At 53.2% G+C, this 18,184-nt stretch overlaps 2 non-coding genes across 2 annotated transcripts; both read left to right on the forward strand.

Annotated features, from left to right (window-relative positions):
• The first annotated feature begins 5,785 nt into the window (after window positions 1–5,785).
• Window positions 5,786–5,862, forward strand: TRNAK-UUU (transfer RNA lysine (anticodon UUU)). Its single transcript has one exon. It is a non-coding gene; the product is annotated as a tRNA-Lys (tRNA).
• Window positions 5,863–11,387: 5,525 nt separating this feature from the next.
• TRNAN-GUU (transfer RNA asparagine (anticodon GUU)) lies at window positions 11,388–11,461 on the forward strand. The gene has a single exon. It is a non-coding gene; the product is annotated as a tRNA-Asn (tRNA).
• Window positions 11,462–18,184: the final 6,723 nt, after the last annotated feature.

Raw genomic sequence — 18,184 nt, forward strand, 5'->3', positions numbered from 1 at the left:
TTCGAGCCCTCCCGGGAGCGGTGTGTCCCTTTTTTTTCTTCGCGCCGATAGCTTTGGAGAAATATTCTGACGGAGGTGAGTGTGCTGCACTACTGTCTCCGTGGCGCATTTGGCTAGCGCGTTCGGCTGTTAACCTAAAGGCTGGAGGTTCGAGCTCTCTCGGGAGCAGTTTGTCGCTTTTTTTTCTTTGCGCTGATAGCTTTTGAGAATTGTTCTGATGAAGGTGAGAGTGGAGCACGGCTGTCTCCGTGGCGCAATTGGCTAGCGTGTTCGGCCGTTAACCAAAAGGATGGAGGTTCGAGCCCTGCCGGGAACGGTGTGTCGCCTGTTTTTTTTTCTTTGCGCTGATAGCCTTGTAGAAATAATCTGAGGGTGGTGAGAGTGCCTCACGACTGTCTCCGTGGCAAAATTGACTAGCGCGTTCGGCTGTTACCTGAAAGATTGGAGGTTCGATCTCTCCCTGGAGCAGTGTGTCGCTTTTTTTCTTAGCGCTGATAGCTATGAAGAAATGTTCAGACGGTGGTGAGAGTGAAGCACGACTTTCGCCGTGGCGCAATGGGCTAGCGCGTTCGGCTGTTAACCGCAAGTTTGGAGGTTTGAGCCCACCCGGGAACGGTGTGTCGCTTTTTTTTGCGCTGATAGCGTTTGAGAATTTTTGACGGAGGTGAGAGAGGAGCACGGCTGTCTCAGTGGCGCATTTAGCTAGCCCGTTCGGCCATTAACCAAAAGGATGAAGGTTCGAGCCCTCCCGGGAGGGGTGTGTCGCCTTAATTTCTTTGCGCTGATAGCCCTGGAGAAATAATCTGACGGAGGTGAGTGTGCTGCACTACTGTCTCCGTGGCGAAATCGGCTAGCGCGTTCAGCCGTTAACCAAAAAGCTGGAGGTTCGAGCTCTCCCGGAAGCGGTTTGTCGCTTTTTTCTTCTGTGCGCTGATAGCTTTTGAGAATTGTTCTGATGAAGGTGAGAGTGGAGCACGGCTGTCTCCGTGGCGCAATTGGCTAGCGTGTTCGGCCGTTAACCAAAAGGTTGGAGGTTTGAGCCCACACGAAGGCGGTGTGTCGCTTTTTTGCGCTGATAGCTTTGGAGAAATGTTTTGATGGTGGTGAGAGGGCTGCACTACTGTCTCCGTGGCGCAACTGACTAGCGCGTTCGCCTGTTAACCGGAAGGTTGGAGGTTGGAGCCCTTCAGAAGCGGGGTGTCGCTTTTTTCTTCTTTGCGCTGATAGGTTTGCAGAAATGTTCTGACGGTGGTGAGAGTGGAGCACGACTGTCTCCGTGGCGCAATGGGCTAGTGCGTTCGGCTGTTAACCGCATATTTGGAGGTTTGAGCCCACCCAGGGGCGGTCTGTCGCTTTTTTTGCGCTGATAGCTTTGGAGAAATGTTCTGACGTTGGTGAGAGTGCTGCACTACTGTGTCCGTGGCGAAACTGACTAGCGCGTTCGGCTGTTAACCGAAAGGTTGGAGGTTTGAGGCCACGCGGGGGCGGTGTGTCACTTTTTTTTTGCGCTGATAGCTATGGAGAAATGTTCTGACGGTGGTGATAGTGGAGCACGACTGTCGCCGTGGCGCAATGGGCTAGCCCGTTCGGCTGTTAACCGAGAGTTTGGAGGTTTGAGCCCACCCGGGGGCGGTGTGTCGCTTTTTTGCACTGATAGCTTTGGAGAAATGTTCTGACGGTGGTGAGAGTGGAGCACGACTGTCTCCGTGGCGCATTGGGCTAGTGCGGTTGGCTGTTAACCACACGTTTGGAGGTTTGAGCTCACCCGGGGGCAGTGTGTCGCTTTTTTTTTGCGCTGATAGCTTTGGAGAAATGTTCTGACGAAGGTGAGAGTGGAGCACGACTGTCGCCGTGGCGCAATGGGCTAGCGCGTTCGGCTGTTAACCACAAGTTTGGAGGTTTGAGCCCACCCGGGAATGGTGTGTCGCTTTTTTTTGCGCTGTAACTTTGGAGAAATGTTCTGACGGTGGTGAGAGTGCTGCACTACTGTCTCCGTGGGGCAACTGAGAAGCGCGTTCGGCTGTTAACCGAAATTTTGGAGGTTCGAGCCCTCGCGGGAGCAGTGTGTCGCATTTTGTTTCTTTGCACTGATAGCTTTGGGGAAATGTTCTGACGGAGGTGAGAGTGGAGCACGGCTGTCTCCGTGGCGCCATCGGCTTGCGCGTTCGGCCGTTAACCAATAGGATGAGGGTTTTAACCCTCCTGGGAGCGGTATGTCGCCTTTTTTTTCTTTGCGCTGATAGCCTTGGAGAAATATCCTGACGGTGGTTAGAGTGCCTCACAACTTTCTCCGTGGCGCAATTGGCTAGCGCGATCGGCTGTTAACCGAAAGGTTGGAGGTTCGAGCCCTCCCGGGAGTGTTGTGTCGCTTTTTTTCTTTGCGCTGATAGCCTTGGAGAAATAATCAGACGGTGGTGAGAGTGCCTCACAAATTTCTCCGTGGCGCAATTGGCTAGCGCGATCGGCTGTTAACCGAAAGGTTGGAGGTACGAGCCCTCCCTGGAGTGGTGTGTCGCTTTTTTTCTTTGCGCTGATACCTTTTGAGAATTGATCTGACGGAGGTGAGAGTGGAGCACGGCTGTCTCCGTGGCGAAATTAGCTAGCGCGTTCGGCCGTTAACCAAAAAGATGGAGGTTCGAGCCCTCTCGGGAGCGGTGTGTCCCTTTTTTTTTCTTCGCGCCGATAGCTTTGGAGAAATGTTCTGACGGAGGTGAGAGTGCTGCACTACTGTCTGCATGGCGTAATCAGCTAGCGCATTCGGCTTTTAACCGAAAGGTTGGAGGCTCGAGCCCACCCAGGGGCGGTGTGTCGCTTTTTTTTTCTTTGTGCTGATAGCTTTGCAGAAATGTTCTGACGGTGGTGAGAGTGGAGCACGACTGTCGCCGTGGCGCAATGGGCTAGCGCGTTCGGCTGTTAACCGAAAGGTTGGAGGTTTGAGCCCACACGAAGGTGGTGTGTCGCTTTTTTTGCGCTGATAGCTTTGGAGAAATGTTTTGATGGTGGTGAGAGAGTGCTCTACTGTCTCCGTGGCGCAACTGACTTGCGCGTTCGCCCGTTAACCGGAAGGTTGGAGGTTGGAGCCCTACAGAAGCGGGGTGTCGCTTTTTTCTTCGTTGCGCTGATAGGTTTGCAGAAATGTTCTGACGGTGGTAGGAGTGGAGCACGACTGTCTCCGTGGCCCAACGGGCTAGTGCGTTCGGCTGTTAACCGCAAGTTTGGAGGTTTGAGCCCACCCGAGGGTGGTCTGCCGCTTTTTTAGCGCTGATTGCTTTGGAGAAAAGTTCTGACGTTGGTGAGAGTGCTGTACTACTGTCTCCGTGGCGCAACTGACTAGTGCGTTCGGCTGTTGGCCGAAAGGTTGGAGGTTTGAGCCCACCCAGGGGCGGTGTGTCGCTTTTTTTGCGCTGATAGCTTTGGAGAAATGTTCTGACGAAGGTGAGAGTGGTGCACTACTCTCTCCGTGGCGCAAATGACTAGCGCATTCAGCTGTTAACCGAAACGTTGGAGGTTTGAGGCCAAGTGGGGGCGCTGTGTCGCTTTTTTTCTTTGCGCTGATAGCTATGGAGAAATGTTCTGACGCTGGTGAGAGGGGAGCACGACTGTCGCCGTGGCGCAATGGACTAGCCCATTCGGCTCTTAACCGAGAGTTTGGAGGTTTGAGCCCACCCGGGGGCGGTGTGTCGCTTTTTTTGCGCTGATAGCTTTAGAGAAATGTTTGGACGGTGGTGAGAGTGGACAACGGCTGTGTCCGTGGCGCAATTGGCTAGCGCCATCGGCTTTTACCCGAAAGATTGGAGGTTCGAGCTCTCCCGGCAGCAGTTTGTCGCTTTTTTTCTTCTTTGCACTGATAGCTTTTGAGAATTGTTCTGACGAAGGTGAGAGTGGAGCACAGCTGTCTCCGTGGCGCAATTGGCTAGCGCGATCGGCTGTTAACCGAAAGGTGGGAGGTTCGAGCCCTTCCAGGAGTGGTGTGTCACTTTTTTTTTCGCGCCGATAGCTTTCGAGAAATGTTCTGACGGTGGTGAGAGTGCAGCACGACTGTCCAGTGGCGCAATAGCCTAGCGCGTTTGGCTGTTAACCACACGTTTGGAGGTTTGAGCTCACCCGGGGGCAGTGTGTCGCTTTTTTTTTGCGCTGATAGCTTTGGAGAAATGTTCTGACGGTGGTGAGAGTGAATCACGATTTTCGCCGTGGCGCAATGGGCTAGCGCGTTCGGCTGTTAGCCGCAAGTTTGGAGGTTTGAGCCTACCCGGGAACAGTGTGTCGCTTTTTTTGCGCTGATAGCTTTAGCAAAATGTTCTGACGGTGGTGAGAGTGCTGCACTACTGTCTCCGTGGTGCAACTGACAAGCGAGTTCAGCTGTTAAACGAAATTTTGGAGGTTCGAGCCCTCGCGGGAGCAGTGTGTCGCTTTTATTTCTTTGAGCTGATAGCTTTGGAGAAATGTTCTGACGGTGGTGTGAGTGGAGAACGGCTGCCTCCGTGGCGGAATTGGCTAGCGCATTCGGCTTTTAACCGAAAGGCTGGAGATTCAAGCCCTCCCGGGAGCGGTTTGTTCCTTTCTTCTTCTATAAGCTGACAGCTTTGGAGAAATACTCTGACGGTATGAGAGTGCAGCACGATCGTCTCCGTGGCGCAATTAGCTAGTGCGATCGGCTGTTAACTGAAAGGTTGGAGGTTCGAGCCCACCCGGGGGCGGTGTGTCGCTTTTTTTCTTTGTGCTGATAGCTTTGGAGAAATGTTCTGACGGTGGTGAGAGTGGAGCACGACGGTCGCCGTGGCGCAATGGGCTAGCGCGTTTGGCTGTTAACCGAAAGGTTGGAGGTTTGAGCCCACACGAAGGCGGTGTGTCGCTTTTTTTGCGCTGATAGCTTTGAAGAAATGTTCTGACGGTGGTGAGATTGGAGCACGACTGTCTCCGTGGCGGAATGGGCTAGCGCGTTCGGCTGGTAACCGAAAGGTTGGAGGTTTGAGCCCACACGAAGGCGCTGTGTCGCTTTTTTTGCGCTGATAGCTTTGGAGAAATGTTTTGATGGTGGTAGAGGGCTGCACTACTGTCTCCGTGGTGCAACTGACTAGCGCGTTCGACTGTTAACCGAAAGGTTGGAGGTTTGAGGCCACCCGGGGGCGTTGTGTCGCTTTTTTTCTTTGCGCTGATAGCTATGCAGAAATGTTCTGACGGTGGTGAGAGTGGAGCACGACTGTCGCAGTGGCGCAATGGGCTAGCCCGTTCGGCTGTTAACCGAGAGTTTGGAAGTTTGAGCACACCCGGGGCGGTGTGTCGCTTTTTTTTTTGCTCTGATAGCTTTGGAGAAATGTTCTGACGGTGGTGAGAGTGCTGCACTACTGTCTCCATGGCGCAACTGACTAGTGCGTCCGGCTGTCAACCGTAAGGCTGGAGGTTCAAGCCCTCCCGGGAGCGGTTTGTCGCTTTTTTCTTCTTTGCGCTGATAGCTTTGGAGAAATATTCTGATGGTGGTGAGAGTGCAGCACGATCGTCTCCTTGGCGCAATTAGCTAGTGCGATCGGCTGTTAACCGCAAGTTTGGAGGTTTGAGCCCACCCGGGAACGGTGTGTCGCTTTTTTTTGCGCTGATAGCTTTGGAGAAAAGTTCTGACGGTGGTGAGAGTGCTGCACTACTGTCTCCGTGGCGCAACTGACAAGCGTGTTCGGCTGTTAACCGAAATTTTGGAGGTTCGAGCCCTCGCGAGAGCGGTGTGTCGCATTTTGTTTCTTTGCACTGATAGCTTTGGTGAAATGTTCTGACGGAGGTGAGAGTGAGCACGGCTGTCTCCGTGGCGCAATCGGCTAGCGCATTCGGCTTTTAACCGAAAGGCTGGAGGTTCAAGCCCTCCAGGGAGCGGTTTGTTCCTTTCTTCTTCTATAAGCTGATAGCTGTGGAGAAATATTCTGACGGTGGTGAGAGTGCAGCACGATCGTCTCCGTGGCGCAATTAGCTAGTGCGATCGGCTGTTAACTGAAAGGTTGGAGGTTCGAGCCCACCCGGGGGCGGTGTGTCGCTTTTTTCCTTTGTGCTGATAGCTTTGGAGAAATGTTCTGACGGTGGTGAGAGTGGAGCACGACTGTCGCCGTGGCGCAATGGGCTAGCGCGTTTGGCTGTTAACCGAAAGGTTGGAGGTTTGAGCCCACACGAAGGCGGTGTGTCGCTTTTTTTGCGCTGATAGCTTTGGAGAAATGTTTTGATGGTGGTGAGAGGGCTGCACTACTGTCTCCGTGGCGCAACTGACTAGCGCATTCGCCTGTTACCCAAAATTTTGGAGGTTCGAGCCCTCGCGGGAGCGGTGTGTCGCATTTTGTTTCTTTGCACTGATAGCTTTGGTGAAATGTTCTGACGGAGGTGAGAGTGAGCACGGCTGTCTTTGTGGCGCAATCGGCTAGCGCGTTCGGCCATTAACCAAAAGGATGGGGGTTTTAACCCTCCCGGGAGCGATATGTCGCCGTTTTTTCTTTGTGCTGATAGCCTTGGAGAAATAACCTGACGGTGGTTAGAGTGCCTCACGACTTTCTCTGCGGCGCAATTGGCTAGCGCGATCGGCTGTTAACCGAAGGGTTGGAGGTTCGAGCCCTCCCGGGAGTGGTGTGTCGCTTTTTTTCTTTGCGCTGATAGCCTTGGAGAAATAATCTGACGGTGATGAGAGTGCCTCACGACTTTCTCCGTGGCGCACTTGGCTAGCGTGATCGGCTGTTAACCGAAAGGTTGGAGGTTCGAGCCCTCCCTGGAGTGGTGTGTCGCTTTTTTCTTTGCGCTGATACCTTTTGAGAATTGTTCTGACGGAGGTGAGGGTGGAGCACGGCTGTCTCCGTGGCGAAATTAGCTAGCGCGTTCGGCCGTTAACCAAAAAGATGGAGGTTTGAGCCCTCCCGGGAGCGGTGTGTCACTTTTTTTTTCTTCGCGCCAATAGATTTGGAGAAATGTTCTGACGGAGGTGAGAGTGCTGCACTACTGTCTGCGTGGCGCAATCAGCTAGCGCATTCGGCTTTTAACCGAAAGGCTGGAGGTTCAAGCCCTCCCGGGAGCGGTTTGTCCCTTTTTTCTTCTTTAAGCTGATAGCTTTGGAGAAATATTCTGACGGTGGTGAGAGTGCAGCACGATCGTCTCCGTGGCGCAATTAGCTAGTGCGATCGGCTGTTAACTGAAAGGTTGGAGGTTCGAGCCCACCCGGGGGCGGTGTGTCGCTTTTTTTTTCTTTGTGCTGATAGCTTTGGAGAAATGTTCTGACGGTGGTGAGAGTGGAGCACGACTGTCGCCGTGGCGCAATGGGCTAGCGCGTTTGGCTGTTAACCGAAAGGTTGGAGGTTTGAGCCCACACGAAGGCGGTGTGTCGCTTTTTTTGCGCTGATAGCTTTGGAGAAATGTTTTGATGGTGGTGAGAGGGCTGCACTACTGTCTCCGTTGCGCAACTGACTAGCGCGTTCGCCTGTTAACCGGAAGGTTGGAGGTTGGAGCCCTTCAGAAGCGGGGTGTCGCTTTTTTCTTCCTTGCGCTGATAGGTTTGCAGAAATGTTCTGACGGTGGTGAGAGTGGAGCACGACTGTCTCCATCGCCCAATTGGCTAGTGCGTTCGGCTGTTAACCGAAAGGTGGGAGGTTCGAGCCCTTCCAGGAGTGGTGTGTCACTTTTTTTTTCTTCGCGCCGATAGCTTTGGAGAAATGTTCTGACGGTGGTGAGAGTGCAGCACGACTGTCTCCGTGGCGCAATTAGCTAGTGCGATCGGCTGTTAACCGAAAGGTTGGAGGTTCGAGCCGACCCGGGGCCGGTGTGTCGCTTTTTTTTGTTTGTGCTGATAGCTTTGGAGAAATGTTCTGACGGTGGTCAGAGTGCTGCACTACTGTCTCTGTGGCGCAACTGACTAGCGCGTTCGGCTGTTAACCAAAAGGTTGGAGGTTTGAGCCCACCCGGGGGTGCTGTGTCGCTTTTTTACTGTGCGCTGATAGCTAAGGAGGAATGTTCTGACGGTGATGAGAGTGGAGCACGACTGTCTTCGTGGCGCAATGGGCTAGCGCTTTGGGCTGGTAACCGCAAGTTTGGAGGTTTGAGTCCACCCGGGGGTGGTGTGTGAGTTTTTTTTGCACTCATAGCTTTGGAGAAATGTTCTGACGGTGGTGAGAGTGTTTCACTACTGTCTCCAGGGCGCAACTCACCAGCGCGTTCGGCTGTTAACCGAAAGGTGTGAGGTTCGAGCCCTCCCGGGAGTGGTGTGTCGCTTTTTTTTCTTTGCACTGATAGCTTTAAAGAAATGTTCGGATGGTGGGGAGAGTGCCTCACGACTTTCTCCGTGGCGCAATCGGCTAGCGTGGTCGGCTGTTAACCGAACGGTTGGAGGTTCGAGCCCTCCCTGGAGTGGTGTGTCGCTTTTTTTCTATGCGCTGATACCTTTTGAGAATTGTTCTGACGGAGTTGAGAGTTGAGCACGGCTATCTCCGTGGCGAAATCGGCTAGCGCGTTCAGCCGTTAACCAAAAAGTTGGAGGTTCGAGCTCTCCCGGGAGCGGTTTGTCGCTTTTTTCTTCTTTGCGCTGATAGCTTTTGAGAATTGTTTTGATGAAGGTGAGAGTGGAGCACGGCTGTCTCCGTGGCGCAATTGGCTAGCGTGTTCGGCCGTTAACCAAAAGGATGGAGGTTCGAGCCCTCCCGGGAGCGGTGTGTCGCCTGTTTTTTTCTTTGCGCTGATAGCCTTGTAAAAATAATCTGAGGGTGGTGAGAGTGCCTCACGACTTTCTCCGTTGCGCAATTGGCTAGCGCGATCGGCTGTTAACCGAAGGGTTGGATGTTCGAGCCCTCCCGGGAGTGGTGTGTCGCTTTTTTGTTGGCGCTGATAGCCTTGGAGAAATAATCTGACGGTGGTGAGAGTGCCTCACGACTTTCTCCGTGGCGCACTTGGCTAGCGTGATCGGCTGTTAACCGAAAGGTTGGAGGTTCGAGCCCTCCCTGGATTGGTGTGTCGCTTTTTTTCTTTGCGCTGATACCTTTTGAGAATTAATTTGACGGAGGTGATAGTGGAGCACGGCTGTCTCCGTGGCGAAATTAGCTAGCGCGTTCGGCCGTTAACCAAAAAGATGGAGGTTCGAGCCCTCCCGGGAGCGGTGTGTTCTTTTTTTTCTTCGCGCCGATAGCTTTGGAGAAATGTTCTGACGGAGGTGAGAGTGCTGCACTACTGTCTGCGTTGCGCAATCAGCTAGCGCATTCGGCTTTTAACCGAAAGGTTGGAGGTTCGAGCCCACCCGAGGGTGGTTTGTCGCTTTTTTTTCTTTGTGCTGATAGCTTTGCAGAAATGTTCTGACGGTGGTGAGAGTGGAGGACGAACGTCACCGTGGCGCAATGGGCTAGCGCGTTCGGCTGTTAACCGAAAGGTTGGAGGTTTGAGCCCACACGAAGGTGGTGTGTCGCTTTTTTTGCGCTGATAGCTTCGGAGAAATGTTTTGATGGTGGTGAGAGGGCTGCACTACTGTCTCCGTGGCGCAACTGACTAGCGCGTTCGGCTGTTACCCGAAAGGTTGAAGGTTCGAGCCCTCCCGGGAGCAGTGTGTTGCTTTTTTCTTTTTTGCGCTGATAGGTTTGGAGAAATGTTCTGACAGTGGTGAGAGTGCTGCACTACTGTCTCCGTGGCGCAATTGCCTAGCGCATTCAGCTGTTAAGCGCAAGTTTAGAGGTTTGAGCCCACCCGGGGGCGGTGTGTCGCTTTTTTTTGCGCTGATAGCTTTGGAGAAATGTTCTGATGGTGGTCAGAGTGCTGCACTACTGTCTCCGTGGAGAAACTGACTAGCGCGTTCGGCCGTTAACCAAAAGGATGGAGGTTCGAGCCCTCCCGGTAGCGGTGTGTCGCCTTTTTTTTCTTTGCTCTGATTGCCTTGGAGAAATAATCTGACGGTGGTAAGAGTGCCTCACGACTTTCTTCGTGGCGCAATTGGCTAGTGTGATCGGCTGTTAACCGAAAGGTTGAAGGTTCGAGCCCTCCCTGGAGTGGTGTGTCGCTTTTTTTCTTTGCGCTGATAGCCTTTGAGAATTGTTCTGACGGAGTTGAGAGTGGAGCACGGCTATCTCCGTGGCGAAATCGGCTAGCGCATTCGGCTAGCGCATTCGGCCGTTAACCAAAAGGATGGAGGTTAGAGCCCTCCCGGTAGCGGTGTGTCGCCTTTTTTGCGCTGATTGCCTTGGAGAAATAATCTGATGGTAGTAAGAGTGCCTCACGACTTTCTCCGTAGCGCAATTGGCTAGCGCGATCGGCTGTTAACCGAAAGGTTGGAGGTTCGAGCCCTCCCGGGAGCGGTGTGTCCCTTTTTTTTCTTCGCGCCGATAGCTTTGGAGAAATGTTCTGACTGTGGTGAGAGTTCAGCACGACTGTCTCCGTGGCGCAATTAGCTAGTGCGATCGGCTGTTAACCGAAAGGTTGGAGGTTCGAGCCGACCCGGGGCCGGTGTGTCGCTTTTTTTTGTTTGTGCTGATAGCTTTGGAGAAATGTTCTGAAGGTGGTGAGAGTGGAGCAGTACTGTCTTCGTGGCAAAATTGACTAGCGCGTTCGGCTGTTACCCGAAAGTTTGGAGGTTGAAGCCCTCCCAGGAGCGGGGTGTCGCTTTTTTCTTCTTTGCGCTGATAGGTTTGGAGAAATGTTCTGACGGTGGTGAGAGTGGAGCACGACTGTCTCCGTGGCGCAATGGGCTAGCGCGTTCGGCTCTTAACCGCAAGTTTGGAAGTTTGAGCCCACCCGTGGGTGGTGTGTCGCTTTTTTTGCGCTGATAGCTTTGGAGAAATGTTCTGACGGTGGTCAGAGTGCTGCACTACTGTCTCTGTGGCGCAACTGACTAGCGCGTTCGGCTGTTAACCGAAAGGTTGGAGGTTTGAGCCCACCCGGGGGCGCTGTGTCGCTTTTTTTCTGTGCGCTGATAGCTATGGAGGAATGTTCTGACGGTGATGAGAGTGGAGCACGACTGTCTCCGTGGCGCAATGGGCTAGCGCGTTGGGCTGTTAACCGCAAGTTTGGAGGTTTGAGTCCACCCGGGGGTGGTGTGTGAGTTTTGTTTGCACTCATAGCTTTGGAGAAATGTTCTGACGGTGGTGAGAGTGTTGCACAACTGTCTCCAGGGCACAACTCACCAGCGCGTTCAGCTGTTAACCGAAAGGTGTGAGGTTCGAGCCCTCCCGGGAGTGGTGTGTCGCTTTTTTTTCTTTGCGCTGATAGCTTTAAAGAAATGTTCGGATGGTGGGGAGAGTGCCTCACGACTTTCTCTGTGGCGCAATTGGCTAACGCGATGAGCTGTTATCCGAAAATTTGGAAGTTCGAGCCCTCCCGGGAGCGGTGTGTCCCTTTTTTTTCTTCGTGCCGATAGCTTTGGAGAAATGTTCTGATGGAGGTGAGTGTGCTGCACTACTGTCTCTGTGGCGCAATTGGCTAGCGCGTTCGGCTGTTAACCGAAAGGCTGGAGGTTCGAGCTCTCCCGGGAGCGGTTTGTCGCTTTTTTCTTCTTTGCGCTGATAGCCTTGGAGAAATAATCTGAGGGTGGTGAGAGTGCCTCACGACTTTCTCCGTGGCGTAACTGGCTAGCGCGATCGGCTGTTAACCGAAAGGATGGAGGTTCGAGCCCTCCCGGGATTGGTGTGTCACTTTTTTTTTCTTCGCGCCGATAGCTTTGGAGAAATGTTCTGACGGAGGTGAGAGTGCTGCACTACTGTCTGCGTGGCACAATCAGCTAGCGCGTTCGGCTGTTAACCGAAAGGTTGGAGGTTCAAGCCCTCCCGGGAGCGGTTTGTCGCTTTTTTTTCTTTGAGCTGATAGCTGTGGAGAAATTTTCTGAAGGTGGTGAGAGTGGAGCAGTACTGTCTCCGTGGCAAAATTGACTAGCGCGTTCGGCTGTTACCTGAAAGATTGGAGGTTCGATCTCTCCCTGGAGCGGTGTGTCGCTTTTTTTTTTTGCTCTGATAGCTATGGAGAAATGTTCTGACGGTGGTGAGAGTGAAGCACGATTTTCGCCGTGGCGCAGTGGGCTAGCGCGTTCGGCTGTTAGCCGCAAGTTTGGAGGTTTGAGCCTACCCGGGAACGGTGTGTCGCTTTTTTTGCGCTGATAGCTTTGGAAAAATGTTCTGACGGTGGTGAGAGTGCTGCAGTACTGTCTCCGTGGCGCAACTGACAAGCGCGTTCGGCTGTTAACCGAAACTTTGAAGGTTCGAGCCCTCGCGGAAGCGGTGTGTCGCATTTTGTTTCTTTGCACTGATAGCTTTGGTGAAATGTTCTGACGGTGGTGAGAGTGGAGAACGGCTGTCTCCGTGGCGCAATTGGCTAGCGCGATCGGCCTTTACCCGAGAGATTGGATGCTCGAGCCCTCCCGGGAGCGGTGTGTCGCTATTATTTCTTTGCGCTGATAGCTTTGGAGAAATGTTCTGACGGTGGTGAGAGTGGAGAACGGCTGTCTCCGTGGTGCAATTGGCTAGCGCGTTCGGATGTTAACCGAAAGGTTGGAGTTTCGAGCCCTCCCGGAAGCGGTGCGTTGCTTTTATTTCTTTTCGCTGATAGCTTTGGAGAAATGTTCTGACGGTGGTGTGAGTGGAGAACGGCTGCCTCCGTGGCGGAATTGGCTAGCGCGCTCGGCCATTAACCGAAAAGTTGGAGGTTCGAGCCATCCCGGGAGCGGTGTGTCGCATTTTTTTTCTTTGCGCTGATAGCTTTAGAGGAATGTTCTGATGGTGTTGAGAGTGAAGAACGACTGTCTCCGTGGCCCAATCCTAGCGCGTTCGGCCGTTAACCGAAAGGTTGGAGGTTCGAGCCGTCCCGGGAGCGGTGTTTCGCTTTTTTTTTCTTTCCGCTGATAGCATTGGGGAAATGTTTTGATGGTGGTGAGATTGGAGCACGACTGTCTCCGTGGCGCAATTGGCTAGAGCATTTGGCTGTTAACCGCAAGTTTGGAGGTTTGAGCCCACCCAGGGGCGGTGTGCCGCTTTTTTTGCGCTGATAGCTTTGGAAAAATGTTCTGACGGTGGTGAGAGTGCTGCACTACTGTCTCCGTGCGCAACTGACTAGCGCGTTCGGCTGTTATCCGAAAGGTTGCATGTTCGAGCCCTCCCGGGAGCAGTGTGTCGTTTTTTTTCTTTTTTGCCCTGATAGGTTTGGAGAAATGTTCTGATGGTGGTGAGAGTGCTGCACTACTGTCTCCGTGGCGCAATTGGCTCGCGCGTTCGTCTGTTAACCGAAAGGCTAGAGGTTCGATCTCTCCCGGGAGCGGTTTGTCACTTTTATTTTTCTTCGCGCTGATAGCTTTGAAGAAATGCTCTGACGGGATGAGAGTGCTGCACTACTGTCTCCGTGGCGCTATTGGCTAGCGCGTTCGGCTGTTAACCGATAGGCTGGAGGTTCGAGCCCTCCCGAGAGTGGTTTGTCGCTTTTTTCTTTTTTGCGCTGATAGCTTTGGAGAAATGTTCTGACGGAGGTGAGTGAGCTGCACTACTGTCTCCCTTGCGCAATTGGCTAGCGCGTTCGGCTGCTAACCGAAGGCTGGAGGTTCGAGCTCTCCCGGGAGCGGTTTGCCGCTTTTTTTTCTTTGCGCTTAGAGCTTTGGAGAAATTTTCTGAAGGTGGTGAGAGTGGAGCAGTACTGTCGTCGTGGCAAAATTTACTAGCGCGTTCGGCTGTTACCTGAAAGATTGGAGGTTCGATCTCTCCCTGGAGTGGTGTGTCGCTTTTTTTTGCGCTGATAACTATAGAGAAATGTTCTGACGGTGGTGAGAGTGAAGCACGACTTTCGCCGTGGCGCAATGGGCTAGCGCGCTCAGCTGCTAACCACAAGTTTGGAGGTTTGAGCCCACCCGGGAACGGTGTGTCGCTTTTTTTTGCTCTGATAGCTTTGAAGAAATGTTCTGACGGTGGTGAGAGTGCTGCACTACTGTCTCCGTGGGGCAACTGAGAAGCGCGTTCGGCTGTTAACCGAAATTTTGGAGGTTCGAGCCCTCGCGGGAGCAGTGTGTCGCATTTTGTTTCTTTGCACTGATAGCTTTGGTGAAATGTTCTGACGGAGGTGAGAGTGGAGCACGGCTGTCTCCGTGGCGCAATCGGCTTGCGCGTTCGGCCGTTAACCAAAAGGATGGGGGTTTTAACCCTCCCGGGAGCGGTATGTAGCCTTTTTTTTCTTTGCGCTGATAGCCTTGGAGAAATATCCTGATGGTGGTTAGAGTGCCTCACGCCTTTTTCATTGGCGCAATTTGCTAGCGCGATCGGCTGTTAACCGAAGGGTTGGAAGTTCGAGCCCTCCCGGGAGTGGTGTGTCGCTTTTTTTCTTTGCGCTGATAGCCTTGGAGAAATAATCTGACGGTGGTGAGAGTGCCTCACGACTTTCTCCGTGGCGCAATTGGCTAGCGCGATCGGCTGTTAACCGAAAGGTTGGAGGTTCGAGCCCTCCCTGGAGTGGTGTGTCGCTTTTTTTTCTTTGCGCTGATACCTTTTGAGAATTGTTCTGTTCTGACGGAGGTGAGAGTGGAGCACGGCTGTCTCCGTGGCGAAATTAGCTAGCGCGTTCGGCCGTTAACCAAAAAGATGGAGGTTCGAGCCCTCCCGGGAGCGGTGTGTCCCTTTTTTTTCTTCGCGCCGATAGCTTTAGAGAAATGTTCTGACGGAGGTGAGAGTGCTGCACTACTGTCTGCGTGGCGCAATCAGCTAGCGCATTCGGCTTTTAACCGAAAGGTTGGAGGTTCGAGCCCACCGGGGGGCGGTGTGTCGCTTTTTTTTCTTTGTGCTGATAGCTTTGCAGAAATGTTCTGACGGTGGTGAGAGTGGAGCACGACTGTCGCCGTGGCGCAATGGGCTAGCGCGTTCGGCTGTTAACCGAAAGGTTGGAGGTTTGAGCCCACACGAAGGTGGTGTGTCGCTTTTTTTGCGCTGGTAGCTTTGGAGAAATGTTTTGATGGTGGTGAGAGGGCTGCTCTACTGTCTCCGTGGCGCAACTGACTAGCGCGTTCGCCTGTTAACCGGAAGGTTGGAGGTTGGAGTCCTTCAGAAGCGGGGTGTCGCTTTTTTCTTCGTTGCGCTGATAGGTTTGCAGAAATGTTCTGACGGTGGTAGGAGTGGAGCACGACTGTCTCCGTGGCCCAACGGGCTCGTGCGTTCGGCTGTTAACCGCAAGTTTGGAGGTTTGAGCCCACCCGGGGGCTGTCTGCCGCTTTTTTTGCGCTGATAGCTTTGGAGAAATGTTCTGACGAAGGTGAGAGTGGTGCACTACTGTCTCCGTGGCGCAACTGACTAGCGCATTCGGCTGTTAACCGAAAGGTTGGAGGTTTGAGGCCAAGCGGGGGCGCTGTGTCGCTTTTTTTCTTTGCGCTGTTAGCTTTGGAGAAATGTTCTGACTGTGGTGAGAGTGGAGCACGACTGTCTCCGTGGCGCAATGGGCTAGCGCGTTGGGCTGTTAACCGCAAGTTTGGAGGTTTGAGTCCACCCGGGGGTGGTGTGTGAGTTTTTTTTGCACTCATAGCTTTGGAGAAATGTTCTGACGGTGGTGAGAGTGTTGCACAACTGTCTCCAGGGCACAACTCACCTGCGCGTTCAGCTGTTAACCGAAAGGTGTGAGGTTCGAGCCCTCCCGGGAGTGGTGTGTCGCTTTTTTTTCTTTGCGCTGATAGCTTTAAAGAAATGTTCGGATGGTGGAGAGAGTGCCTCACGACTTTCTCTGTGGCGCAATTGGCTAACGCGATGAGCTGTTATCCGAAAATTCGGAAGTTCGAGCCCTCCCGGGAGCGGTGTGTCCCTTTTTTTTCTTCGCGCCGATAGCTTTGGAGAAATGTTCTGATGGAGGTGAGTGTGCTGCACTACTGTCTCTGTGGCGCAATTGGCTAGCGCGTTCGGCTGTTAACCGAAAGGCTGGAGGTTCTAGCTCTCCCGGGAGCGGTTTGTCGCTTTTTTCTTCTTTGCGCTGATAGCCTTGGAGAAATAATCTGAGGGTGGTGAGAGTGCCTCACGACTTTCTCCGTGGCGTAACTGGCTAGCGCGATCGGCTGTTAACCGAAAGGATGGAGGTTCGAGCCCTCCCGGGATTGGTGTGTCACTTTTTTTTTCTTCGCGCCGATAGCTTTGGAGAAATGTTCTGACGGAGGTGAGAGTGCTGCACTACTGTCTGCGTGGCGCAATCAGCTAGCGCGTTCGGCTGTTAACCGAAAGGTTGGAGGTTCAAGCCCTCCCGGGAGCGGTTTGTCGCTTTTTTTTCTTTGAGCTGATAGCTGTGGAGAAATTTTCTGAAGGTGGTGAGAGTGGAGCAGTACTGTCTCCGTGGCAAAATTGACTAGCGCGTTCGGCTGTTACCTGAAAGATTGGAGGTTCGATCTCTCCCTGGAGCGGTGTGTCGCTTTTTTTCTTTGCTCTGATAGCTATGGAGAAATGTTCTGACGGTGGTGAGAGTGAAGCACGATTTTCGCCGTGGCGCAGTGGGCTAGCGCGTTCGGCTGTTAGCCGCAAGTTTGGAGGTTTGAGCCTACCCGGGAACGGTGTGTCGCTTTTTTTGCGCTGATAGCTTTGGAAAAATGTTCTGACGGTGGTGAGAGTGCTGCAGTACTGTCTCCGTGGCGCAACTGACAAGCGCGTTCGGCTGTTAACCGAAACTTTGGAGGTTCGAGCCCTCGCGGAAGCGGTGTGTCGCATTTTGTTTCTTTGCACTGATAGCTTTGGTGAAATGTTCTGACGGAGGTGAGAGTGCAGCACGGCTGTCTCCGTGGCGCAATCGGCTAGCGCGTTCGGCCGTTAACCAAAAGGATGGGGGTCTCAACCCTCCCGGGAGCGGTATGTCGCCTTTTTTTTTCTTTGCGCTGATAGCCTTGGAGAAATAACCTGACGGTGGTTAGAGTGCCTCACGACTTTCTCCGTGGCGCAATAGCCTAGCGCGTTTGGCTGTTAACCGAAAAGTTGGAGGTTTGAGCCCTCCCGGGAGCGGTGAGTCTCTTTTTTTTGCGCTGATAGCTTTGGAGAAATGTTCTGACAGTGGTGAGAGTGGAAAACGGCTGTTTCCGTGGCGCAATTGGCTAGCGCGATCGGCTGTTAACCGAAGGGTTGGAGGTTCGAGCCCTCCCGGGAGTGGTGTGTCGCTTTTTTTCTTTGCGCTGATAGCCTTGGAGAAATAATCTGACGGTGGTGAGAGTGCCTCACGACTTTCTCCGTGGCGCAATAGCCTAGCGCGTTTGGCTGTTAACCGAAAATTTGGAGGTTTAAGCCCTCCCGGGAGCGGTGAGTCTCTTTTTTTTCTTTGCGCTGATAGCTTTGGAGAATTGTTCTGGCAGTGGTGAGAGTGGAAAACGGCTGTTTCCGTGGCGCAATTGGCTAGCGCGATCGGCCTTTACCCGAGAGATTGGATGCTCGAGCCCTCCCGGGAGCGGTGTGTCGCTATTATTTCTTTGCGCTGATAGCTTTGGAGAAATGTTCTGACGGTGGTGAGAGTGGAGAACGGCTGTCTCCGTGGCGCAATTGGCTAGCGCGTTCGGATGTTAACCGAAAGGTTGGAGTTTCGAGCCCTCCCGGAAGCGGTGCGTTGCTTTTATTTCTTTGCGCTGATAGCTTTGGAGAAATGTTCTGACGGTGGTGTGAGTGGAGAACGGCTGCCTCCGTGGCGGAATGGGCTAGCGCACTCGGCCGTTAACCAAAAGGACGGAGGTTCGAGCCTTCCCGGGAGCGGTGTGTCGCCTGTTTTTTTTCTTTGCGCTGATAGCCTTGGAGAAATAATCTGACGGTTGCGAGAGTGCCTAACGACTTTCTCCGTGGCGAAATTGGCTAGCGCGTTCGGCCGTTAACCGAAAAGTTGGAGGTTCGAGCCATCCCGGGAGCGGTGTGTCGCATTTTTTTTCTTTGCGCTGATAGCTTTAGAGGAATGTTCTGACGGTGGTGAGAGTGAAGAACGACTGTCTCCGTGGCCCAATCCTAGCGCGTTCGGCCGTTAACCGAAAGGTTGGAGGTTCGAGCCGTCCCGGGAGCGGTGTGTCGCTTTTTTTTTCTTTCCGCTGATAGCATTGGGGAAATGTTTTGATGGTGGTGAGATTGGAGCACGACTGTCTCCGTGGCGCAATTGGCTAGAGCATTTGGCTGTTAACCGCAAGTTTGGAGGTTTGAGCCCACCCAGGGGCGGTGTGCCGCTTTTTTTGCGCTGATAGCTTTGGAAAAATGTTCTGACGGTGGTGAGAGTGCTGCACTACTGTCTCCGTGCGCAACTGACT

The sequence above is a fragment of the Rhipicephalus microplus genome, chromosome 8 (assembly GCF_043290135.1).
Source record: "Rhipicephalus microplus isolate Deutch F79 chromosome 8, USDA_Rmic, whole genome shotgun sequence".
Classification (NCBI taxonomy): Eukaryota; Metazoa; Arthropoda; class Arachnida; order Ixodida; family Ixodidae; genus Rhipicephalus; species Rhipicephalus microplus.